This window comes from Corapipo altera, unplaced genomic scaffold (genome assembly GCF_003945725.1).
Source record: "Corapipo altera isolate COAL_440 unplaced genomic scaffold, ASM394572v1 56, whole genome shotgun sequence".
NCBI classification, from domain to species: Eukaryota; Metazoa; Chordata; class Aves; order Passeriformes; family Pipridae; genus Corapipo; species Corapipo altera.
This window is the reverse complement of record NW_020884896.1, coordinates 10,677,443-10,693,581: the sequence shown is the minus strand read 5'-3', so window position 1 is coordinate 10,693,581 and position 16,139 is coordinate 10,677,443.

Sequence of the window (16,139 nt, the reverse complement as noted above, 5' to 3'; positions counted from 1 at the left end):
ATCTATCTGGATGACAGGATTACTAAACTGGGCCAGTCATCCAAATCCTCCCTGGACTGGAGCACCCACCATCCCCTACCACTGCAGGGTCACTGGGCCCCCAGAAACCAGGTCAGCAGGTTCCAAGCATTACATATGGCATTAACTAATGCCATTGTTCTCTGCAGAAGCCAGGAGAGAACAGTGGGAAACAAACCTGTCCTGGAAGTGTGAGTGTGTTGAGAGACAGAGCAGTCTGAGCCACTCTTATGACTCTTCTTGGTCAGGGAGCCACATACAGCAGTTCCTGGAAAGACAGACCTTCCAAGCAGACCTCTGCTCCTTCAGCCTCTACTTTGAGCCTCAAATCCTATATGTTATGGAGCCATGGAGAACAAAAAAACAAGAAAACTCCCAAAATGAACCCTACACCTTTTTTTCGCTGCTACTTGTTCTTCCACAGTTGTCCAAACCCTACATGTTATAGGAAATCATGTCACATCCCTTAGAGACACTGTGAGGGATGCTCATCTGGAGGGACATCTTAACCCATGGACGCTCATAGCCCCAGTCTCCCGTGGACACATCCTGTCAGTTCATTCAGGAGCTTTGTAAGTTGCTATGCCCCTCTCCTTTTCTCAAAGGGAAGGAAGTTTAATTTCACAGCTGGAAGAAAAACTTTTGGCTCTGTGCAGCCACTAAAGCACAAAAATGAACAGGAAAAGCCCATTTAAAAGAGACAGGGACTGGAGCAGTAGAAATTTGACAAGGAAAGGGATGTAACAAAAAAAGCAAACATGAAGTTTTTGGAAGGAACTCTCTAAGCTTGAGCCTCTCTGGAGAGCTGCATAAAATTCACTGGAGCAGCTGAAAGCAAGGAATAAAATTCACCTGACTTGTTAGGAGAACATTGTTCACAAACCCCTGCTAATTTGGCTTTTAAAGCACACAGACTAACTCACATAGGCACAGGCTCAGACAGAGGTACTTCTGCTTGCTTGCCGCATTATGTTTTTCTGGGTGGATTTTATTTTATTTTATTTATTTATTTATTTATTTATTTAGTCCACACAGCTGGTAGAGGGAGCCTGTAGCATCTTCAGTTCACATTTGTCTTTGTGAATATTTTATGTTACCACCCAGGATATCAGTACTAGATCACCAAACCTCATTGCAGCACAGGTGCTGTATAGCTCAGATGTGCCTAGGATTAGACAGCCTAAAAAACTCATGGAAAAAAACAATAAAAAAGTTAAAATTTCCAGACTTATCTTACAGTTTTAATTGGCTTTCTAAGACTCCTCACACATGGCATGAGGTAGACTGCATTTTACTCACAGGCCCACAACCCAATGAGGTTTGATCAGGATCTATTAAAACCTGTTTTCATCACATGCTTGGCTTCCTTTAGCAGTGCTCTGAGACTCCATGATTTTATTTATGTGTTATTTTGCATTTATCCACGCTGGGTCCTTCACATATATTTGTTAAGGAGGTCCCACAGCTTGCCTGTGAAGTGGGTTCCTACTTCTGCTCATTTCATTTCATATAGAGGTAAACTAAGGTGAGAAACAGCTTTGGGTGCCTCTAAGGGGGGCATCAGAACAAGGTGAGGAGTCCAGCTCTTCGGAGGAGGCTTTTGGGAGAACAATCACCTAGTGCCACCTTCCTCACTGTGCTCAGGGTGTCACCATGCCAGTGGGAATGAATTATACCATTATGTTGTTTAGTGTTGCCTCTGTACTTGTTTCTTTAGCTGTAAACCCCATCAGGGTGTAATGGAGCAAGTTTGTGTTGACCTGATGTGGTGACCACAGAGGGGACTCCTGCCAACAACCACCCACTGGAAAGGACCAGGGGCTGAGCCAGGATGCCACTGTACTAATGAGTGTAAGAGAGACAGTGCTTGATTTCAATTTGGTTTAATTTTGGCTAAACTATTTCAATTTTCTACGTCACTGCCAAACAGAAGATCTACTAGCCTAGAGGGAGAAAAAAATGGCCCCGTTCTGGTGTATAAGATTTTTCGTCTAATTTTCAAACTTGAGGGCAGCTATGTTACCTTGTAGAATTCTGTATCCATGATACTGGAGGACAGCCCCAGTGGAGAAATGACTTCATGAATATCATGGAAGAGACTGGATAAAGAGTTGGAAACATGCAGTATGGCCTTTGTGGAGCACAAAGGAAAGGAAGTTACACTGACTGCTTTTACTTGCTCATGAAAATCAATGTTTTCCTTCCTGTTAAGAAACTGTGGCAGTGGAGACAACATAAAGAGATATTATATATGCACCCTGCACCTCCAACAGGTGTGTTCAGTCATTTGGAGTGAGATTGTATGGTAAATCTTTTCCTTTAGAAAGAGAGGAAGAAAACTCATACTTACACAAACCTACTCAACAAAACATCCTCCTGTAGGTGCAAAGAAGCCCATTTTCATATAGGTGTTTCATCTCTTGAAGCAACATTAGCTGTCACCTGTTTGTGAGGAGACAGGCTGCCATGTCCATGGGGAGATGATGAAGCATCTTGGGATAACAGTCGGCCTTTACTTAAAAAATTTATTTACCAATGTCAGTTTAACATTCCTTGCTTAAGAGAGCCTGGGTATCACCAAAGACAGTGGTGTTTAATCAGGCTAAAGAGTTGTTTAAACACACTTGTGACTGGAGCAAAGTACAACGTGGCCAGCCAGCATGGAGCAGGCAGAGTGTTAAGAAGCAAACAGCCCCTTCTTCTGCTCCATGCTTGCAGACTGAACTGGGGCTCATTTAGCTCCTGATCCAGCAGTGTTTTTGAATCTGGGTTCTGTGGGCTGACTCCCAGCTGAGCACTGGAAAGTTTAGTTTGTATTGGCAGATGCTAGCTCCAAAAAGTAAACTCTGTGCCCTGCCTGCTTTAATAAAACAGACCTGTCTGTATGCATGTAACCCTCCCAGCTTCTTCAGACCCTTTCAGTTCTTTGGATGACACTGGCTGAATGCCAGACTTCCACTGCCCAACAAGCATGTGACTAAGCCCACAGGAGAGGCTGGAGCACCTCACGATGTTGATAAAGCAAATTCTGCTGAAGCACTCAGAATTTTATCTTTATCGAAAACATCACTGAGCTGGGCCAAAAATACCATTAGCTATTTCCATCCTTATCCCTAATATTCACACAATGAAAAGAAGTGAAACATGATGTTAAAAAAAAAGATTTTTTTTTCAGAGGTAAGAAAATAATATACTCTGGGAAAGGCTCATTCTTATTGTCATATCCGTGTTCTGTTTTGAGAACTTAATCCTGCAGAGCTCCTGGCTCATGCTCACCTCCACCTTTGACTGTCAATTTTACTTATATAATGAAATGAAAAAAGGAATCCTGAGTTTTCCTTAACCTTAAAGTCATTGAAAACATGCAGTTAGACATTCCCTTTGAAAAGACATAGCACTAGAAGGGCAATAAATATGATCTTGGGAGCTCCAGCTCCGGTCCAGATTCCCAGTAGGTCATGACCATAGTGTTTAGCCTCTCTGCCTTTGTGCCCTGCCAGGGAAGGGGAGAACATTGCACCACCACAGGCAGCATTTTCCAGGCAGTCATGCACAGGGATTTGAGCTGTTCTGTCTGGTATTGGTGACTGCCACCATGACCTAGAGCAGCTGCACCTTCAGCAGTATAACCACTTACTAGGTGCACAAACACAGATTTCTGGATTTATAGCAGAGATGAGTCCACATGTGCTAAATGCACACAGAATTCCACTGAAATGAGAAGGAGGAGGGAAAGACAGCAATGTGCACAGGTGGAGATGAGAAAGACATATCAAGAAAAGTCAATGACATCAGTGTTTAAATGCCTGGAAACTTTACTCTGTTCAAGTCAGCTGGTGTGTGTGGAAGGGAAGGGTATGTCCTATGAAAAAGGGAGCAGAGCAGAGTTTATAACATGAATCCAGGAGCACGTGGTTTAGCACTATTCATTAATAATCTCCCTTGTTCCTCTACACAAAGGTGGGGAACATTCCAGTCCAATGCACTTTATGGCAACATCCACCTTGGATAAACAGTATGTAATGTAGCATTCCTGTAAACCCCTTGGCCAAATAATTACTGGGATTCTTGTCAGTGGTCTGAAGAAGGGGAAAAAAGTCTTCCATGAAGAGAATTAGGAGACATTGACCTTCATGCAAGTATTTCTTTTTTCTACTTCCTTTTTTGTCTCCTATTTTCCTACAATAAGACTATTCTAGATGGCCATGAAAGAAGTTGTTTGGGAACGGAAGTGTTGCATTTTGTTGTGGTTTTGATTGGATTTTTTTTAAGAAATGTCTCTGTAATTTCACAGTTAGCCTACAGCAAAAATTAGCCCTTCATGTAGATTCACACAAAAAAAATACACTGTTTTTGCTTGGACTGTAGTAAACATTTTTAAAACAGACATAGCCTGAGGTGAAACCATTCTTGTGCTTGTGTTTAGAAAGGAAAGGATAAAAAAATTGCGAAATTAGTCATTCCTGAGTGGATTAAAACTGTAAATGCCTGTTAAAAACACAGTCTCTGATCATATGGGCAGATGGTACATCCTACTATATAATAATGTCTCTACCTGAAAAAATGAAGTGCAATTTAATTGACAGACATTTTCAAATCCACAATAATATACCTTACAAAGAGTAAGTCAGAGCCTGATGCTGTAACCCTTATTCTTGGTAGTAATCTTTACTCACCAGAGTGGTCTACTGGTTTCACCTTTTACCAGCTTTAAACTGGGGGGAAAATAAAGAATATCCATGGATAAGTTTTTATCTTTGTTAAGGTGAAACATTCTCTTCACCCATTCAAGAAATATCGTCCTCTCTTATCACCCTCTCAAGGTCTTCAAGTACCTACATGGGGAAGAGATTTCTGATGGAAGAAGAGTCTTTAATCTAGCAGAAAAAGGCATAATGAGATCCAGTGATTGAAAGCTGAAGTTAGACAAATTCAAACTATCTTATCTAGGAACTTGGTAGATTCCCCATCACTTTTGAAGTCTTTAAGAAGATATCCAGTCTTGATGTAAAAGATATGCTCTAGATCAAACAGAAGTTATAGGTTTGATGCGAAAATTATTGGGTGAGGTTCTGCAGTCTGTGTTATGCAGGAGGTCAGGCAAGGGAATCATAATAGTCCCTTCTGGCTTTAAAATCTGTGAAGCCCAAACACGACTTCAATAAGGAAAAAGCAAGCCACCCTGACGACCTCTTCTGCCCACAGAACTTTAATTTTGGAAACAGAAGCTGGTTAAAGCAGTTCATCAGCCTTACCTGGACTCTGCTTAGCAGAGTGTTCGTAACACCTCAGGTTCTTTCAAAGAAAGAAATTTAAAAAAACTCTGGTTCTCTTTAATAAAAGTAGTTGGAAAATGCTGACTGGTTTCTCAACCAGCATACAGCTGCTTCTTTTCAAACTATAACAAATTCATTTTAAATTTTCACAGAAAGCCTTTTACATTGTTTGTCATAATTATAAGCATCTATTTATTTGATGCTCCCTATGACATATTCCTACAAATGAAAAGGAATTAAGTTAATAAGGTAAGATTCCTATTTTTAATAGCATTTATAAAGCTGCTAAATTGGGAATAAATAATATCTTATAATCATATTATTTTTATTGCTTTTCTACTACGTAGCTAAGTTACGGAAGAGCTTTCAAATCAAGTCTCAACAATACCAGCATTCACAGTTTTATCTTGAGTCTTGGATAATTTGCCTTAAATTGCCAACTCCAGGAATCATGTGAATATCTGAAAATCTTAACATTTCTTTTCCAAAAAAATAATTCACAGTAAAGTTTGAAAACATGATACTCCCTCCTCAGAAGACCTAAGCAAAGAACTAAATTAATAAACACCTCCATTTCTTTTTCATCTCATAATTTTAAAGCAAATCCCCTGATTGTGGGATTTAAACATTTGAGGTTGGCAGTTCCCAGGTGTACTGAGGCTTAACTTCTCCCATGTAGAACGAAAAGCTGGCTGGGGTAGAAAGGGCCACCTCAGTTTAACTGATGTCGGTAGAGGCTTAAAAATCCTTACGTTTCATAAATAAACACTCAAAATTCTAGGAAAAGCAAAGACCTGAGCACAAGATGAAACCCTGGAGATGCTGGTGGTCTGATCCAGACCAAGGACTTTGTGTGGCTTCTCCCAACAGCAGCTTTCCCTTTGTAGTGGTTTGGAGGGTAGTCACTCAATCACTTTGAGCTATGATGACTATTTGGGCCAGGATGTCATAACACGTCGCGGTGCTGCTCCCATTCCTGCACCACTGGCGGTAAATATTCACTTCAGCATCAGCCAGATGTTTCCTGCACCAGTACTCTTAAAGAGGCTAATACCAGTTTTCTGTGACACAGAATGTTTTATCCATGTGGGGCTGCTACCGCGCGCCAAGCGGTTTTGGGCATGAGGTTGATCCCCTTCACTGCTCCTGCAGGTTCCCATGTGGGTGTGGGGGAGTGCAGGGTGTGCCCACAAAGTCCTGGCACTGCTGAGAGTGATCATCAGATGTGGGGAGGGGTCTGTGGGGGACAGAAGAGCCTGTAGATTGTAGGAGAGGGTGGTAGTGGGACTGTCCTCACAGCAGGGCTAGAGACTGAATCTCAAACCTTAGATTGTCAAACCTTAGATTGTCAAATATTTGTTTGAAGAGTAACCGTATGGATCAGCAGCAAGGTGGGCAGAAACTCAGGGCTTAAATGCCTTAAATGACCATGTGAACCTGCTCGCACTGGCAGCAGCAGGGTCCCCAAATGGGCTGTGGTGCAGAAGGCACAGAAAAATGGCAATAATATGTAAAAGCCCCTTTAAAATCTCCAGTCCTTAAAGAGGTATGGACACCCCACTGGCTCTCCAGCTCTTTTCTGTTGTCATCTCACTCAAAACTGTCACAAGATGTCAGTGTTTTCAGATACTCCTGCTATGGCTGAGCAAACAGCCTCTCTGCAATGCCTGGCTGACTTTCAATGGCATAAAATTGATCCATAAAATTGAGCCATAAGGTTCTCAGCAGAGGGGCAATATCACAAAGAAACTTGGCGTAGGGACCACATCAGACTCTGACAATGAGATCAAGTTACAGTTGCAGTTTACCCTTATTCCTGGTGTAGCTGTAAGGCACCTGGGTACTTCAGCTGAGGTGGGTGATGATTATTAGGAGCTTGGTGTTGGCATGGAAATACTCAAGGCATAAACACAGCAGAGTGAACTAAGAGGAGGAAAGGTGGCAAACGTGCAAATAACTTTTTCTGTGTGTGGTTTGACATGTGCTACAGGATTGCTCTTTTGGGAGGACTCAAAGACTAGGCCACAGTCTTATCACAAACTCCCCATGCTGGCAGTGTGATGGACAGTTGCTCTAGCAACTGACTTGCTCCTATCAATGAGCAGAAATTAAGCAGATGGGAAATTCTTTTGGAGTGCTCTGGGATGAGACATTTCTTTTAGCTTTCCCTGTGTGGCACACCAGCCACAATGACCTCTGGTGGGTAGATCAATATGCTGCCTATTGGTATTTTCCAGATTCCTTTTACATCCAAAGGCCTTAACCCAGACCCCTCTTCACCCATATAGTCATAGAAGGATTTTCAGGGACCCAAGGTCATCCACTCTTCCTAGCAAAGACAGAATATGCAGTTACGTATCCACTGATGACCCTGCTACTCTGAAGCATTTTTATAAAAAATGGTGAAGGTTTGTGTTGAGAGCCCTGGGCCTTATCCTCCCAGTGACTTGTTATTTCTATTAATGTTAAAAGTCCACTTGTAAAATTTGAGGAGCACCTTAACATCAAAGATATCTACATTTACAGAGCTATCTTCAATGTCCCTATAAAACCAATGCATGGGTTATAAAATCAATGTAGGATCCTACTTTGGAAGCTTTGAATTACCTCTTTCAGGGAGTCACTCATTGTCATCATCTAAATAAGAAGAATAATATTCTAATAAGCAACTGATAGATTCTACCAGCTGGGTAGGACTAATGCTCCCTTGTCCCATCAGACCTTCCTGGCAGTATTCAGTGACCCCTGCAATGGGGACAAATGGTGCTTTATAAGAATTTTTTCCCATCTTCTTTATGGGACATTTGTCCTTCTCAAGACCTAAAGTTTTGTTTTTTAAAGAGACCTTCTGGAGACTGCCTGTGAAGCCATGAAAATTAGCATAATTGCAGATGGGGGCACACTACAAGGAAAAAACCTGGTCGCATTGCACGGAAAACTCCTTGGAAAAATTAGTAGGTTATAGTAATGTTTGTAACTCAAACAGATCCATCTGAGTCGAGCCTTTTGTGTTAATTCCAAGGTGTTTATTTCAGAGAGATGCTCTATGAGACAGCTATGAGATGCTCCGTATGAGACAGCTGATTTATGCCGTGATTTTTTGCCACGAGCAGTCCCGCTGCCTCACAAGCCACACCCTTTGCTGCCATCCCAAAATTTGGATTTGATTTCCCTTGAAAAAGAAGCTTGTGTTCACATTCCCCATCCACCTGTGTTGCCTCAATACAGCATTGTATGTTTCCTGCTTTTTTTTCCCTCCCCTCCCCACCCCAGCGAATTTGCTCTCATTGAGTGGCAAGAAGAAAAATAAAAATAAAAAAAATGCCCGCCTCCTACTAAGAGGACTAAGACCTGGGGAGCCAGCGAAGAGGAGAGGCCGTTGCCTCTAAAGTTCAGAAATAAAATAAAATGACTCATTCTTTTGAGCTTGCTGTTCCCTGATGTGACACTGTGATCAGTATCAAATGCTTGGTGGCAAGGATTTTTGTCAAGCTTTCCCAGCTAAAATAGATTTAACCTACCAGTTGCTCTTTGTGGGTTTAACAATGTGTGTGACAATAAAGGGCTGCTGCCGCTCATTGTTAATACATGAATAGTCCTGGTTCTCTGTATTTACTATTGTGCACTGCAGATTTCCAGGAAGGAGTGTTTGGGTCTGTCTATTGATACGTCCTATTTTGCAGAAGGAGCTGAATCAGCCCCTCGGTGATTAGTTGATGTGAAAAGGCAGTTAGGATTAATTGAAATTAAGAAAAGCACCCGATTGCCTTTGAACTGCTGTCTTGGCTTTCTCCCCTGCTCAGAGGTGCTGCACCTGGGTTCACACTTTGCTTCACTGCCTCTGGAAGTGAGGAGTTCACCCTGCAGGCAGGAAACTTGCAAAACGCCAAAATCAAGGAAGAAGTCTGTTCCTTGATAACAGTCTGTGGTTTGTCCTTGGCTAGGGCTGACCAACAGTAGTATGGACAAGAGGAAGAGGCAACAAGAAAGAAACTGATATATTCTGTCCTCCAGAAAAAGCACTGTCAGACAGGTCTGAACAAGAGGGAAGCTGCGAGTGCTCCGACAGAGGCTCCTGGTGACTCCTGTGCATGTCGTTTACTCTCATTTTCTGTCACACAACACCACGAGGACCCAGCCCTCCTCCTAGAGTGGAGGAGGATGGTGGAGGCAAGACAGCTGGGCAGGGTGAAACAGAATGCTGGCAGCAATCCCTGCAGGTCCATCACGGAGCTGACTGACTCCTGCATGATGTTGGAGGTGTGTTCACATCACTGTGCCCTTCTTCACTCACAGCCTCCATGGGGCCAGGGAGCTGTCCATGAACCTTGGCCAGCCCCATAAGTATCCCCTCCAGGAGCAAATCTCAGTGCCCTCAGAGGGAGCCGCACCCAGCTCTCCCCTGGATGGCAAGAGCCAGATGCATTCTCAGGTGACCCGGAGTCAACCCTAGGCAGGAAAGGAAAGTTACTTTCAGGTGCTGAGAAAAAAAGGAAAAAACCCAAAGGGTGAAACACCTCTCCATCCTGGAAGTGATCTTTGCCGGTGTTTCTCTTCATTTCATTTCCGTAACAATCAGCCACTTATTATTAAATCAGAGCTGCTGGGGAAATGGAGTTAAATTAAGGGAGATCAGAGGCAGGAACGGAAGCGACGTCTATATAAATATCTGCCTATATTATATAGAGTACTGTAGTTAATCAATCCTGAGAACAAAGGGCTTGGCTTGAACTAAGGAACAGCCCCAGCCAAGTGAAGGAGTCCTGCTGCGGTAAGCAAGCAAACAGTGCTATCGACAAGGAAAATGTTTATAAAGACCTCTCTCCTACTGAAGGAGTTGAAAAACAAGGGTTTTCAGCCCCTGGGGCAAGCACTGGTCCCGTGGCTCTTTCGGCAAGCGCTCCTCTGAAGGTTAGCGAGTGCGGGAGCCAGATGAGGGGACAGCAGCTCCTCTTAACTGAGGCAAAAAACTTATTGATTATACGTTCAATAAAAGGTCAAAACTCCCTTTGAGGGTCACCACAGTTGTGGTAAAGCTCTTCCCAGCCCCAGCTCCTCTCCCTGTCTGCTGAGTGTTTCGTGCCAGTCTCTCCAGGTGGACACCTGGGGTAAAAGTGAGCTGCAAATGAGCTAATCATCATTAATGTGTTGGTAGAACCTGCCAGCCTGACATCCCTCCTAATGGCTGACAAATGTCAGGGTGACTTGTATGCTTTTTTTGTTAATTGAATTGGTTAATTAGGTCCCAGAGGCCTGGCTGCTAATTGTGAGCTGCAGTGGAATATGGGTTTAAAAAAAAAAAAGCCACAACAACAAAAAAAACAACCTCCCCCCATAAAATCTGATGCAAGGAAGTTAGAACAAAAGGGAATGATGGGGGGAAAAATAGCACCCCCCACTCACTCACTCACATGCACACACACAAAACCTCCTTTGTGTTCTTTACAATCTGTACAGCTACCTTCACTTAATTTCTGACCTGCCACATGCTACTACCTTCTTGATGTGTTTTTAAAACGAGGGTTAGAGAAATTCCAAATCTGCCTTTTTTGACGAGAGCATCTGCTCAGTCAGAAACACAGTCATTAATTTTCTGCCAATTAGCAAAAAGAAAAAGAGAGAGAGAGGAGAAAAAAAAAAGGAAGAGGGAAAAAACCCCTCCAGATTTGCATCTTAATTTGTTACTTTGTAAAGATGTTGGTTTTTTTAAAAGTTAAATACTCCCTCCGGTTTGCCAGCCATAGAAAGTGAAGAGATGATAGCAACTTCCCACCAAGAAAAGGCAATTAATCATTATATTTTGCACTTCTGTAGCAGCTTTCATCCCCTGATCTCAAAGTGCTTTGTGAAATTATTGTATTAAGTCTCCTGCCAAGCCCCGGTGAGGGTGGCAGTGTACCAGCAAACTCCTTGGGGCCAAGGTGGTCTTAATCTGCATCTGCTGAAATGTGCCAAGGACACTAATAAACTTTATAACAAATAGTTACTAGTCTACCTGTTTCAGGGAAGGGTAAACAGAGGCTCAGGGAGCTTTTGGGGGCTTCCTGGAGCTGGAGAGAACATCTTGAACCAGCTTCCTCTGGTCTCAGCATTCCCACTCCTTCTTTATTAACAGCTTCAGTTGGCAGCTACAGGCAGAAAGATCTCTAGCATTGCAGGTATTAAAATTATTAGAGCTAGAGCTGTTCAGGAACCAGCTTTTCTACTGTGCAGAATATCCCACAGACCATGAAAACTGCATCCACTCTATTCTGAAACAAAAAAACTTGGGAATTCAACCATTTCCTTCCAGGCAAAAGTTGAAAAACAAACTCCCAATCACATGAAACATCTTTTCATAAACCACATCACTTTGCACCATGTCTCAGCATTGCAAACTTCTTCATTTATTTCCACCTTCCTAAAAGAAAATTTATTTTCTTTCCAAAATTAAAGTTATTTCTTCTGAATGAAATGAGGGTTTTTTTTGTCATGGTATTTTTTCTGTTTGGTTTGAGTTTTTTAATCGGATGTTTCCCTCCATAATTCATTTGTGCAATTTTAAAGCAACGTGTCGAAATCCATATATTTGTAGAGAAAAGGAAAAAAGGTCCAAATAACATTGAATGATGATTGCTCCTACAATAGCTTCTTCCTGAGTTGGTACTGACATGGGAAGCTTAGCTGCTTGCCTGTTTCTGTGTGTATTTTGCATTTAGGGGAATTTTTCTTTATTCATACAAGAGAAAGATCCCATTGACTCAGAAAATGAAAACCCAGGTGGCTGATCCCTGGTTTATTTATTGTGCAGACTTGTTGCAGCAGCATGAGTGAGCTTGCCTCAGTTTCCCCTTTCTCCCCTTGTTCAGGGCTGCCTCCTGGTGCCCTCAGGTTGCCTCCTCAGCCAACCAGACACATGCCCTTACTTCCTCTCTCTCTCCTCACCTCAGACTCTTATGGACGCCTCAGGGCTGTCAGGAGGGACAATTTGTGGATGCTGGCAATGGACTTGCAGCTCTCAGGTGAAGATAAAATGAGACGATTATTCTGCTTGCCTCCCCACCCCCCTCCTGTTGGATAGCAAAGTTGCCTTACGAGTTAAAATAAATTGCCTCACGCTCCCCACTGAAAGCATTTTGACTTTGTCTTGAATCGTGTATTCCAGTAGTCATTATACTTCAGCTTCTTCTTCTTCTTCTTCTTAGCATATGACATATATAGCAGTTCAAAAGTTGCAGCGAGCTGCTGCCAGGTCACATTCAAAGGAAAGTATCTGGGAAGCTGGCAGCTAAAAGTATCTGATAAGTTGGCACTGTTACTGCTCAGCGGGAGGAGGGAGAAGTGAAGGAAGGAAGGGGAGGGGGAGCCAGGCATGGGGGAACAGGGAAGGGGAGAGATTCAAAGGGCTTTTGTTTCTGGATCAGATTCTTCCAGACTCTGAAACTTTTGCAGAGATGTATGTGCCAGGGATTTTTTTTTCCCCTTCTCTTCCTCCTCTTCATAGTTTAACGCATTAAAATAACCTATTAAAAGGCCTATATTTGCTTTCAAGCAGACTCTGAAAGGCGCTCAAGATGTCACTATTAAAACCGGCACTGTGCTTTGCAGGCAAAGGTCTGTGGTGAGGAGAATAAAGCAGAATTGATTAGCTGCTCCGACTTTGCCAGCCTTACAAAGCCTGCAGTGTGCCACAAGTTGCTAGAGAACAGATCAGCAGCTTCTAACCAGCCCGCCTGTATACAAGGGTGCGTCACTTTGAAATCCAGCTTGGTTTTGCAAAGCCTGACGCTGGTCCGGCATTCCCACAATGTCCCCCCATTTCCCACTTCCCGATGTCCTATTTTCCTCCTTTTATGAGTCTTTTGGGAAGAGTCAAAATTAAACCATCAAGACACTGTCTCTGAACCCGGAGAACAAAACACCCACCTTGGGAGGCTGTGGAGGGCATTCCATTCAAGGAAACCACAGGACCTCAGTGCAAACACTGTGGCTGTTGCCCCAAGAGGCTGGTTCCTGGCTACATAATCAACAGTGAATATTAGAACATGCAGACCAGAAAATGCTGGAAAATCCTGCAAATGGCCAAAAACATAAAACCAAGGCACAAAGGTAACGAGAAGATTTGAGCCCTTATATTTTGCAGAGAAATGATCCACTCTACACCTTTGAAATTAGGGAATGGCGTTTGTGTCATGCCATGCATCAGTACGACAATCCACCCCTGAGTAGTCATCATCATTATACCATGGGTCATACGTGTTACAACTCTATTAATGTGTAGGAACTTACTCCCAGTTTAACACTGGTCTAAGAAAATCAGGCTTAATTAGATTCTCCTTGTAATTAAATGCAATTTACTCTCTGGCTTTGTGTTATGCTTCTGGCTTGCCTGTACTATTGTGTGCTGATTATTAGAAATGTATTTATGAAAGGTGTAACAACTGTGTAAGAGGTATGTTTATAGAAAACATACAATTAGCTATACTTGTACCATTCCTGGCACAGCAGGGCCTTGGTCCCTGAATGTGCAAATAAATAGTAGGCACAGGCAAGCCTGATCTCATTTGCTTTGGTAGGTTAAGGTTGTATCATATAAAATCAGGCTAAGGCTCTGTGTTCCATGTTTATATCTATAATTCTTCCCAAGGAAAGATCTCACCAGCCCTGACTAGTGACTGACTAACACAATCGCCTCTGCTTTTTCAGAGATTTGCACATGATTAACCTGGTGTGTTAAAAACAGGGCCACTGACTTTAACAGAGACTAGAGTAATAAGATAAGCATATGTCAGTCACTGAAGGGCTTTGACTCTGTGTTATTCATACCTGTGCAACTCAGCTGGAAAACGCCCTTTTTTCCCTTCATAGTTATGCCAACATCTGCCCAAGGTACAAGCAGAAGAACAGGTCCAAGGAGAGACAAGGCTGCAGAAGCAGGCTCAAATCTAGAGCTGTTCTCTCCATGAATTCCCTCACCAAAAATTGCCAGCCACTGGGTTTTCATTCTTTGTTTTCAAGGAAACATTTTCTGAATGGTTCTTCCATGCCTACTGAAGTCAATAGAATAAGTAAAAAATAATCTGATGCCTTCAGTAATTTCCATTTAAATCAGTGGTAAACTAGGTGCAGAGAGCAAGCTGGGTCTCCCTTGCTGCTACTTTAAATAGTTTTATAGAGGGAAACACCTTTGCAGGTGAGCTGGCTCAGGGAAGCAAGAGTCCAGAGCAGACTGTGTTATTTTCCCCACCACCAAGCATGTTCTCAAATAACCTGATTATTCTCATTAATGCTGCATTCAGATGGCTGCAAATGAATAGAAGAAAGCAGGGGCGGGAGCAGGTAGTAAATCCTCCATCTATGAATACGATGAGGAGTTTAGGCAGTTCCCTCCCACTTCTACTAAAAAAAGTTTTAATCTTGGCTGTTCCATGCATATTGACTGGCTGCATATTGACATGCCACCTGCTGAGGCTGCTTCAGCTATTGATAACCAATGCCATCACGCCTAAAGTTCAAACACCAACCGGAGGCTTTCATGTTTGTAAACAGTATTGATCTGCATAAATAAGCTTGCCATTAGACTGCTGGATTAAACAAGGATGGAGACAGAACATTTGTGAGATTAAATCCGGAAACAGTTAATTAAAAGCTGAGCAATAAACCCAAGCTGTAAACAGCAGGCAATTAATTCAGGCATCTGTAGATCTATATGCACAGTCCTTCCCCTTGTTCCTAGCTGTGTCCTACTCCGGTCCCCTGTCCTTCCACCTGCCACCTTTCCCCAGCACCAGCATCCTACCTTCTACACCCATCACCAAGAGCCGTGCTGGGGTGCTCCCTCGCTGCTGCAGAAGGGGCTCTGAAAAGTAATCTTGATATGTAGAAACACTTCTTTTATAAGGAGAGGGACAGGAAAACTCTCTGGGTTTTCCTTGTGCACAGTGTGGTTGTGCTACAGCAGATAACCTCACAAGACCTCACATAGCTGCATTGTGAGCAGCGGTGGTCCGGACCTGAGAAAGGAACCAGGGATTCCTGTGGACTAAATATCCTTTCTGACACTGACCCCCACTGTGTGGCCTCAGGGTCATTACTTTGGTGTTTCATTTCAGTTTTGCCAGCTGCAAATGGAGAAGACAAGGCTTTGGACTCTTCAATTCAGCCATACTTTCCAGTTGCAAACAACCCATTTAATGAAATAGAAGTGTCTAGGTGTGACATAAATATTCATTTTTGAAACAAAACCCCCCAGCTAAATGATCTCAGAAAAATAACCAGCAAGGTTTGAAGATTTTCAGGTTTTTACTCTTCTCGATTGGTTTTCATCCCCTTCTTCCCTTTCTTCACTTTTTCTAATGACAAAGTGGAAAGAGAAAAGGAGAGAATGAAAGCTGCTTAAAGGAAGAAAGAGAAATTCACTTAATTAAAAACAAACAAGCAAATTTAGAAAAAAAAATGCAAAGTTTATTTCAATTCTTTCACCCATGGCTGCAGGATGTGGTGTGCTCTGGTAAGTTAAACACCTGTAGCTCAGAACTCCCATCCAATTTTCAAGCTTAATCTAAACAAACTACTCCCCTTGATGTATTCCACGGACATAATTTTTCTCTCTCATGGGAAGAGAACAAGAAAAAGTATCTAATGAGCAGAACCTGAAATTGAATACCTGTTACTCATCTTTTTGCAATACTGTCCTGGGTCCTCCCATTTGGACAGTGGCAAGATCTGACAATGGCAAGAAAATAGCAGAAAAAATATTTTTGTGTGCCAGCACTTTCTAGAGATGACAGTTGGCTATCAAGCATATATGCAAATAAGAAAGATTGCACAGAAGGGTGAGTGAGAGTCCTTTCTTTGAAGCCCACC